The sequence below is a fragment of the Pelodiscus sinensis genome, chromosome 3, assembly GCF_052426305.1.
Source record: "Pelodiscus sinensis isolate ZL-2025 chromosome 3, ASM5242630v1, whole genome shotgun sequence".
NCBI classification, from domain to species: Eukaryota; Metazoa; Chordata; order Testudines; family Trionychidae; genus Pelodiscus; species Pelodiscus sinensis.
Window position 1 is genome coordinate 177923082 of NC_143054.1, and position 10288 is coordinate 177933369.

The following is a 10288-nucleotide window of genomic DNA, read 5'->3' on the forward strand; positions in this document are numbered from 1 at the left end:
CCTCTCAGAGCACACTGATCTGGGGCTTCAGCTACCACTGCTCCACTGCCGGGAGCCCCGAGCCCTTTTGAATTGCCAGGCCATGGGGCAACTTTCCCCTTTTGGCGGGCCTGCCTCTAACAAAGCAATTTTGATCTCTACCAATGAGAGCAATATGGCAGGTGGAAACTACATTGTTTACCTTAGTTGTCTTATTAAAAAGGTAATTGTTAGTGATACTTGCCATAACAAAAGTGAGTCACATTTCCCCAGGTGTTCTGCAGCTGTCCATCCCCCACCCCCACTGGAATTCCCTGCCAGTGCTCTGCAGAAACAATGTGCAAAATAGGAGCAGAGTTTTCAAAACAAGTTGAGAAGTTATTTGAAATCATTAAAAACTCTTCAGAAAACACTCAACATTTATCTAAATATTGGGTTTTTGTGCTTTTTTGCCAAGTCATAGTAAAAAAAAACTCTGTGCGCTTTAATGTAAATAATCACTTCTGTTGCAAATCTGATCCATATGGTGGTTAATTTGTTAATGTTTAAATATTCAAAGAGTGTTATATTTATTGTAGCATTGAGACGTAGAATAAAATGTTTAGATGATGATGTAAAGAGACCCTGTCAATATCAATTTTTAAAAATTCTAATACTTGATTTTCTAATTAATCTTTTAAATATTATGTCCTGAAGTATAAAAATGCGTAAAGAGTTTTCTACTCTTTGGTTGATGCATCAAAGAGTCTATTCAAGGGAGAGAGGAAGCCCTGATCTTTCAGACATTTACTTAACTTTACTTGATCAAGTAGTGCTACCAAAATGCTCCAATCTTGATGTTCCTGATGCTGCAAACAATCAAATGTGTAGATGTATTCATGTGCTTCTTTGAGACAACTCACATAAATAAATAACATTATATATGTGTTCAATTATTTGCAGTTGACTACACAGGCAAAATGCCATGAGTAAGTAAATTGGAAAAAGAAGAAACATCTTTTTTAGATTGTCAGTGACTGTAATCTTAGGTATTACTTGTAACAAGAGCAGGAACAAAATTTGCAGGCATATAAACAAAAAGTTGATTTTTCAAGTTAAAGAAAGACTCTGCGTTCTTACATGCCTAGTCCCAATTATAGAGAGAAAGATATAAAAAAAAAAATTCCTGCAGGACAACAGAGTGATGTCATCACATCACTCTGCATCCCACTCTGCCCTCAGCTGCACAGCCTTCTCCCTCCCTCCCCTGCCCCTTCCCCAGTGCTGTGGGCCAGGAGCTGCATGCCCACCCCCCTCCCTGGTGCTCCGGAGGGGCAGGAGCCATGTGCTGTCCCCACGCCCCCAGTCCTGTCACACCTCCTCAGCCGAGACCCCCCGCCCCCAACCTGTTCACTCATACTCCCCCCAAACTGAGACCCTGCACTTCCAGCCCTCTCACTCACTATCCTGCTGAGACCCCTGCAGCCCCAGCCTGCTCCTGCCCCTTCTACCAGCCAGACACTTAACCCCAGCTTGCTCTTGCATCCTTCCCCCTGGCTAGACACCCTGCCTCCAGCCCACTCCTGCACCCTTCCCCTGGCCAGACACCTGCCCCCAGAAAGAGGGGGATAGCAAGCAGGGAGTGCAGCCCCCTAGTTTTTGATGGAAGTCAATAGCCATAAGTGTAAGAGGAATGGGATTGGTCCATTATTGCTGGGACAATGTTTTTTCTGGCAAAATGAACTGTCACCCTGCTTAAATATCCACATATCACAGCTTTGTTTATACATATAAATATCAGATGTCAAATACTGGTAGCTTTTCTGCCTATACCTAACTTATGCTATGGGAAAAGCAGTGCTAACACACCTTACATTAAAGCAACTATCTACTATATATTTTGAAGTGTGTGTTTGTGGATTTGTTATGCAAAATAAAGTCATACATCGTGAATAGCTACCAAATTATTCATAAACAACCCTGCCACTTAAATTAGCTGCATGCACTACATTTTACACCAGAATATGCTGGGTGACATGTTTAAATAATTTTTGTTTTAAATTGGAAAAAAGTCATCACTATTATGATTAGGGTTCATAAAAATATATTTGCTAACAAAATTGAAATTGTCGCCTGTTCAACTGACAGTTTTTTGTTTTGTTTTTTTTAAAAAAAGGTTTACTGTTACAAATCACAAAATAATTCAAGTTAGTTATGGAAAGAATAATGGAAGCTTTAAGAGTTGCTGATTACCATGCATAATAAAGTTGAATTATTCAATAAAATGAACAATGTCAAGTTGAAATCCTACAAATTTAAAAATGTTCTTTTACGTCCTTTTGCAAGCATATTAATAAGTTCTATTACACATTTAATTTCTTGAACTTTCCTATAAGTGTAATTTATGCAAAATTACTTTGCCTGGTCAATGACAAGCCTCACCTGCTAGTTAGCAAATATTTGCAGTATTACCGAGCCGTTTATTTGATCGTTTCGATAGACCTAAAGACTGACTCTCTTACGATGCTGCCGCAGGATGAAAACAGTTTTCAACCATTTAATTTGTAGGACCTCATGATACTCCCATTGACAGAATTGCAGTATTATTGATCACTGCTCCACCCCTCATTTATTTCAATCCAGCACTGTGCTCCAGGAAGGGGGATACTTACTCCTTTTGGTTATGTGTGTTTCCTTGAATTTCATTTAGGCTCTATGTCAGTGTATCTCAGGACATTTAGCCAACATTGAAGGCCAATTGCTCTTCAGTGTATTGCATTGTCATTTCAATACACTAAAGCTGCTAGAAGTAAATTATTAGCCAATTATGCATTAAGCATATGTAAGCAATTAATCTGTGAATTTGTTATTAGGGGAGAGATTAATGCTGCATGCGAGGTATCTGCAATATCTAGCCAATACAGTTGGTAAATGATGCCATCACAATTAACACAGATAAGAGGGACTGATTGAATTGTTTAAATTAATTGACTAAATTCAAGTTGATGGTGACTTGTTCATTTTCCCCATTTCCTTATTCAGTAACTCCTTTAAAAATCCCCGATACTTTCCAACCCCTCTACATCTGACTCCTCTGGCCTGGAACTAGGTCCCTTTAATATGCTGAGCTCCCCCAGCTTTAAATGCCTCACCTGCAGGCTCTCAGTCCTTTTTTCAGATGGCCATGTCCAATGTATCTGCTGTTTGGGGTAGACACACAACTTTTTACAGTGGAGGCATTTTTATGTGTTACCTACCCAATCCCTGAAAGGCAGAGACCTTCAATTCAAACTTTTCCTGAGGGAGAAATCACTCAGGTTATTCTCAGACTCAGGGTCTCTGACTTCCCCTCACTGGTGATTTCCTGCAACTGTTTCAGATCAGGGATCTCTTCTACCCACTCCAAAGGACCCTGCTCTGAAAAAGGTGATCAAGCATAGGCTGCATTCCTTGCCTCAAAGAGGCCAACCCTCAAATGGACTCCGAGCAAAAAATCCATCCAACTACCAATGGCACCAGTCCACTTGAGACTGAGGGGCCAGGTACATCCAACACATAGACATCCCAAGGGGCAAAGGCATTGGCACAGCCATGCCCTGCCACCCTGCAGGAGATAAAACTAAACTATACAGCTCTACACCAGCAGTCCTGGCAAAAGCTGCACCAGCCTCTATATCCACAATATGAACTACCCAGACACAGACTTGCATGCTTCCAGCACTGCCAGTGACTGCTCCCATACTGACTGCAGCACCAAGCTTCAGGGTACCTCAGCCACTCATCACCCATGTGAATCTATTACCTGAGAACCAGGAACTCTGCTCTTCAATGTCAACAATACCCTCACATGTTAAGGGACAAGTTGGATAATGACTCGGGCCAGTTCTGTTCCTCCCATTTTCAAGTGACAAAGAGGAGAAGTAACTAGTTATATGCCTCACCATTCCTCTACTAAACAGACTTGACAGCTACAGCCACCTTTGAGACCAGGGCATACCTGACAACCATTTTCCAATGCCCATTATATGGTCCGACTGTGACCCTTAGGCTTTTTATAGAGCCCAACATCCAGCATTCTTCAGCCATACAACTGCCTTCACCATCTGCCCCTCCTCCATCTGAATCTCACTACGATGAGACCGTGGAAATAGAGGAAACCCCAGGAGGAGATAATATGAGCCCCATACACATTTCATTTCCCTCTCCACATGAGAGAATCATGCCCTCACCTCCCATACGGGGAACAATTTAAAGTTTTTTCAGGGCCTATTTTTAAGAGAGTGGCAAACTCATTGGACATTTCCCTGGCTGAACTGCCAGAAACCCAACATAAACTGACAGACATACAACACACATCCCCTTCAGCCATGATTGTCTTGCCAATCTTGGCTGCCATTATGGACACAGCTAAAATAATCTGGCCCCATTCTGCCTCGTGAAACCAGGTTTACTTACGCCAATCGACAAAGGCTTCCTTGTTGACAGCGGCGCGTCCAGACTGCCCCGATCTGCCAACAAACAGCTGATCGGCAGAACTAGGCAGCCATTTAAATTCAAATGAAGCCGCAATTATTTAAATTGCAGCTTCATTTCCCTCTACTGATCTGTCTAATCTACATGCCTCCGTCGACAGAGGCATGTAGTCTAGACACACCCTCTATGGCTACGTCTAGACTACATCCCTTTTTCGTAAAAGGGATGTAAATTAGATGTATCGCAATTGCTAATGAAGCGGGAATTTAAATTTCCCCCGCTTCATTAGCATAAAAATGGCTGCCGCTTTTTTTCGGCACGGAGCTTTGCTGGAAAAAAGCGCCAGTCTAGACGCGGATCTTGCAGAAAATAAAGCCTTTTCCGAAAGATCCCTTATACCTCTATGAATTAAGGGATAAGGGATCTTTCGGAAAAGGCTTTATTTTCCGCAAGATCAGCGTCTAGACTGGCGCTTTTTTCCAGCAAAGCTCTGTGCCGAAAAAAAGTGGCAGCCATTTTTATGCTAATGAAGCGGGGGAAATTTAAATCCCCGCTTCATGAGCAATTGCGATACGTTTAATTTACATCCCTTTTACGAAAAAGGGATGTAGTCTAGATGTAGCCTATGGATATGTCCACACTACAAAGTTAATTTGAAATAACAGTAGTTATTTTGAATTAACTTTAATAGCGTCTATACAGGCAACCCGCTATTTCAAAATAAATTTGAAATAGTGGAGCCTTTATTTCGAATTTGGTAAACCTCATTCTACATGGAGTAACACCAAATTCAAAATAGCTATTTCAAATTAAGTGCTGTGTAGACACTTCATTCGAAATAGGGGGCCACCAGCCCTTCCCAGGGAGCCCTGGTGGCCACTCTGGGCACAACCAGGAAAACTTACTGTCCTCTCCCCCAGCCCCGGAGCCATGAAAGGGGTAGACCCTGGCCACAGTGCCTGTGCCAGCTCCAAGCCTGCCAGCCCAGAGCCAGCAGTGGCTACCCGGGCCCCTGACCCAGTGGCCCCAAAACATGAGCCAGCAAGCCAGCTCCCAGGAGCCTGACAGGGGCTGGAGAAGTCAGGCGCCTTCCTGGTCCAGGATGGAGATCATGGACCTTATTCAGGTTTGGGGGGGATGCCCCCAATGTCCACGAACCTCGCACTAGACGGAGGAATGCGGCTGTCTATGGCAGGATAGCTGCCGGCCTGGCCACCAAAGGCCACATGCGAACCCAGGAGCAGATTAGAATGACAGTCAAGTTGGTCTGGCAAGACCCTGAACCCTGAGCTTCCCCTCTCCCTTCTTCCCCTTGCTTCCCCCTTCCAGCTCCCTCCTCCCAGGTTTCCCCCTCTCCTCTCCCACACTCTCTCTTCCCCTCTCCCACCTCCTTTTCGCAGTCTCCCCAGAGGTTCATCCTCCCACCGCCCCAGTTTTGTTCAATAAACCCAGTTTCTATTTTTGAACATACGTGTCTTTTCCTTGACATCAGGAAGGGGGGCTAGAGAGGGGTAACTGGAAGGGCGTGAGGGATGAATGGGGCATGAGCCCCCGATGGAGAGGACCGGGGAGGCTCTGAGGGCTCCTCGGGGTGGATGCTCTCCCTCAGGGCCTCCTGGATCCTGACAGCCCTCTGATAGACCCTTCCTCCTCCCGCCCCCCCCCGGATGGCAGCTTGAAGCAAGTGCAGCTGGGCTGATGGCAACGACCCCACGAGACGCACCGGCATGCCCAGGGGCAGCTCTGGCTCCATGTGGCCGAGTGCTGTGGTGTCCCAAGTGTGGGCATTCAGGGTACTCCAAGTCAGGACTGCTTTGCTGTCCCTCATCGAAGTAGACAAGCAAGCAGGGAATCCTGAGAACTGTCTGGGGTGGGGGTAGGGTCCCTTTAAGCACGGAGCTCAGTTAGCCTCAGGCAGCAGCCCCACACACTAAGTCCTAACCTAATGCCCTGCCAACACTGGTTCCGGCCAGCCTTAACTTTGATTCAGGGTCCACTCAGTGTGGGTGTGCTATTTCGAAATAGTTTTTGTGTATAGATGCGTTATTTCAAATTAGCTTAATTTGAATTAACTATTTCAAATTAAGATAATTCGAAATAGTGCTGTAGTATAGACATACCCTATGATAAGGACCAGAAAAGGTGTAACATTTTTTGGGGAGGAAATCTTACTCATCAGCCTTCCCTCCATTCTGCATTGCCAACTACTTTGCTCTTCTGGCAAAATATACATACAATATTTGAAATAATGTTGCCTTTTATTGAAGAACTGCCAGAGGAAATATATGACCAAGATAGCTGTGTGCTCCCCTATAACAAAGACAGCATTTCAGACATCTTTTGACTCTGCCACCACAGCAGGCAGACAATGGCCATCAACCTGCATAGCACCTCCTGACTCCATATCTCGGGGTTTCCTACAGAAAATCAAAACACAGTTGAGGATCTGCCACTTGAGGGACAGAAACGATTTGCAGAGACCACTGACACCTCTCTGCATACCCTCACGCACTTGTGCAACTCGAAAAACTTTGGGCATGTATGTCCCACAACCCAAGAAGAAACAGGGCTGCAGCTATTTCCAACCCTTCCGTTCAGCTCCTTACTCACCAACACAGAGTGCTTATGATCAATGCTGCAGAGAGAAACAGCCATGGCAGCATCAGATGCAGGACCAGTGTAGTTTCTTAACTTTCCACATCATGACAGTCATTCCGAGACTTTAGTCAAGGGTTTGACACCTCTCCTCTACTGGAGTGCCAATTAAAACACAGCCTTTTGCAGATCACTTATCTTACTACCCTCTAATAAATGTCCGGTATTTTCTAATTAAGTAAGGGTATGTCTACACTAGCTCGTTAGTTCAAGCTAGGTAAGGTAATTAGGGCAAGTGGAGTTGCAAATGAAGCCTGGGATTTAAATATCCCGGGCTTCATTTACATGTTCCCGGGTGCCGCCATTTTTAAATCCCCCTTAGTCCGAACTCCATGCCCACGGCTACACGCAGCACAGAGTAGGTAGTTCGAATTAAAGATCCTAATTTGAACTACCGTTAGTCCTCATTCCACCAGGAGTAACGGTAGTTCAAATTAGGATCTCTAATTCGAACTACCTACTCCATGCCGCGTGTAGCCGTGGGCATGGAGTTTGGACTAAGGGGGATTTAAAAATGGCGGTGCCCGGGAACATACAAATGAAGCCCAGGATATTTAAATCCCGGGCTTCATTTGCAACTCCGCTTGCCCTAATTACCCTACCTAGCTCGAACTAACGAGCTAGTGTAGACATACCCTCAGTTTTATTATTATCATGAGTATCAGTATGAAGTTGCGTACTGCCTGGCTGGTAGACACGCGCACACTGTGTGAGCATGTCCACCAGCTAGGCAGTACACAACTACACAGTAGACAGGAGAGGGGTGGGGACAGGGTGGGATGGAATCCCTGGGGCTGGACTCACCCGTGGACCCTGCTGGGACTGTGCATGGGTTGGGCAGTACCCCGGGATCTGCGTGTGCCCAGGCCTGCCCCGCTCCCCTCCGGCCGTTCCCGCCCCACTCCCCGCCAGCCAGTTCCCCCTGGCTAGCCCTGCTCCCCCCCAACTCCCTCCCGGCCAGCCCTGCTTCCCGCTGGCTGGTTCCCCCAATCCCCCCTCCTTCTGATCTCCCCCGACAGCCCTGCTGCCCCTGACTCCCTCCTGGTCAGCCCTGCTTCCTGCCGGCCAATTTCTCCCCCCGCCCCAATTGCCCCCAGCCAGCCCCACTCCCCCGACCTCCTCCCAGCCAGCCCCCCTCCCCAATCTGAGATCAAGTGTGTCTGTTATTTTATTAAAACTATCTGGTAACCCTAGCCACTTATGTGCTGGAGCAATCTGGCCCAGAAGACCTGGTGGCCTGGGGGGGGGGGGGGGTCTGAACCTGATTGCTGCTGCCATCCTGCACCAGGCCCCCTGCCCCGGGGTGCTATGGTGGGGAGAGGGCTGGTGTGAGAGAGGTTCTGGGCTGGGGTGCAGGGGGGAAGGGTTCCAGTTAAAGGTACAGATATTGGGTTGGAACTGGGAAGGAGGGGCTTGTGGTGCAGGAGAGGTTGGGGTGTGAGGTGAGGGCTCTGGGGTGGGGCTGAGGATGAAGGTTTGGGGTGCAGGTTGCCCGGGGGGAGGGAACTTTCCCCAGCCTTCTCTCACCGCAGCAGCTCAAGACAAGCTGAGAAGCGCATCTCTACTGCCCCGGCAGCTCCAGCAGGCACAGCTGAGGGAGGGGTGCCTGTCCCCAAGCCAGGGCAGGTCCAGGTTAGGTTGGGTGAGAGTCAAAGGAGGGGCATCTGGATTGGGGCTGGTGGGTAGAGGTGCCTTTCCCCCAGATGTGGCAGCTTTGGGGCTTGGGGAGAGGCATCTTTCCCTACTGTAGTCCTGAGCCCCTGAATGGGACTTAATAGGCAGCCATGCAGCTTAGAGGAAACTTCAGGGAGTGGCTAGACCTATAAAGGAAAAAAAGCCTTCCATGGCACAATCACCAAAAAAAAAACAACCCCAGTAAAGGCTGGATCAACATTATATTTCTTTTGTAATCTGTGAGGGAAACCAAAGCGAGGATAATGTGCTTTCTCCTTGGCTTAATGTCAGATGATCATTCAAACCTGCATAGAGCCCCAGATCAGTGGAGGGCCCCGGTGATGTTTTGTAGAAGTGGCTGACTGCATGCTGAATGGAAGAGACTCGCAGGTAGAGGCTGGGCATAATTCCCCACATTTTCAATAAAGGAGCAAGAGCAGCAACTTTGTATTTCTCATGGTCTTGTCCTGTGACTCTCCTCATGAAAACCTAACCATGACTGATTATTATGTAGGCACATAAAATCAGAATTTTCATGTTAGATATTTTACTTAAAAAGTTCTGTGGCCTTTACCTAGTCACTTATAGTGGCCTGTTGTCTCACCAGTGTCATGCTCCAACTGACAACACAGAGGAAGCTGGCTTTTGTTCAGTCAGTGCTTCAAGTTACAAGAAAACCATATTCAGCCTTGCATAGCTCTTGCATCCTAGGGCAGATGATGTTTAGTGCTGATCTGTTATTGAACTGCTCTTAGTTGTAATGGGAATAGAAAGACATGTTTTCTGCAGCAACAACTTGATTTGCTTCCTTGAGTTAATTTAAAGAATTGATCATACCAGGAAGGCTCACTCTCCATGCTGAATCAGATGTCTGCATTACAAATGTAACTTTGACAGCCTGAAGCCAAAAAGCTTGCAATTCACACAAAAGGGCCCGATACAAAGTCTGCTGGTTTGGGAGTCTCTTCATTTATTTCACTGGTGTTTGAATCTGCTCCAAGTTGTGGACTGATAACTCATGCTGAAATTGATACTTGCTTCCACAACTTTTGCTTTTTGTTATTAAAAGACTGAGAAAACAAAAGTTATATTTATTATTTGTCTCAAGTTCTTTTACCTGTCCTGTTTTTTATTCTAGTGTAATGTGTTGATTTAATTCTGGTAGAGTATCAAAGACAAGGTAAAATGTAAAATAATAATTTACTTTGAACCATGTTTGATATTTCATTTGCTTTCACTTTTTTGAAATACAATTTCCTTCTATTTACTCAATTGTGTTAAATAATTGCTCTAAAACAAAATATTAACATACATATTACATCCATCAATGTATGTGTCCATAACCTACAAGAGAACAGAATGTTGTAATAACTTGCTAGACATTAAAAGTCTCTTTACATTTTAGGCAATTAGGCAAAAATACAAAAATAACATCTGAATTTTCTTTTTCTGGTGAGATTTCTAAGTGTAATGCATATGTTATAGCTGAGGACAGCACTGCACTGGTGACATCTGTTGGATAATCCTG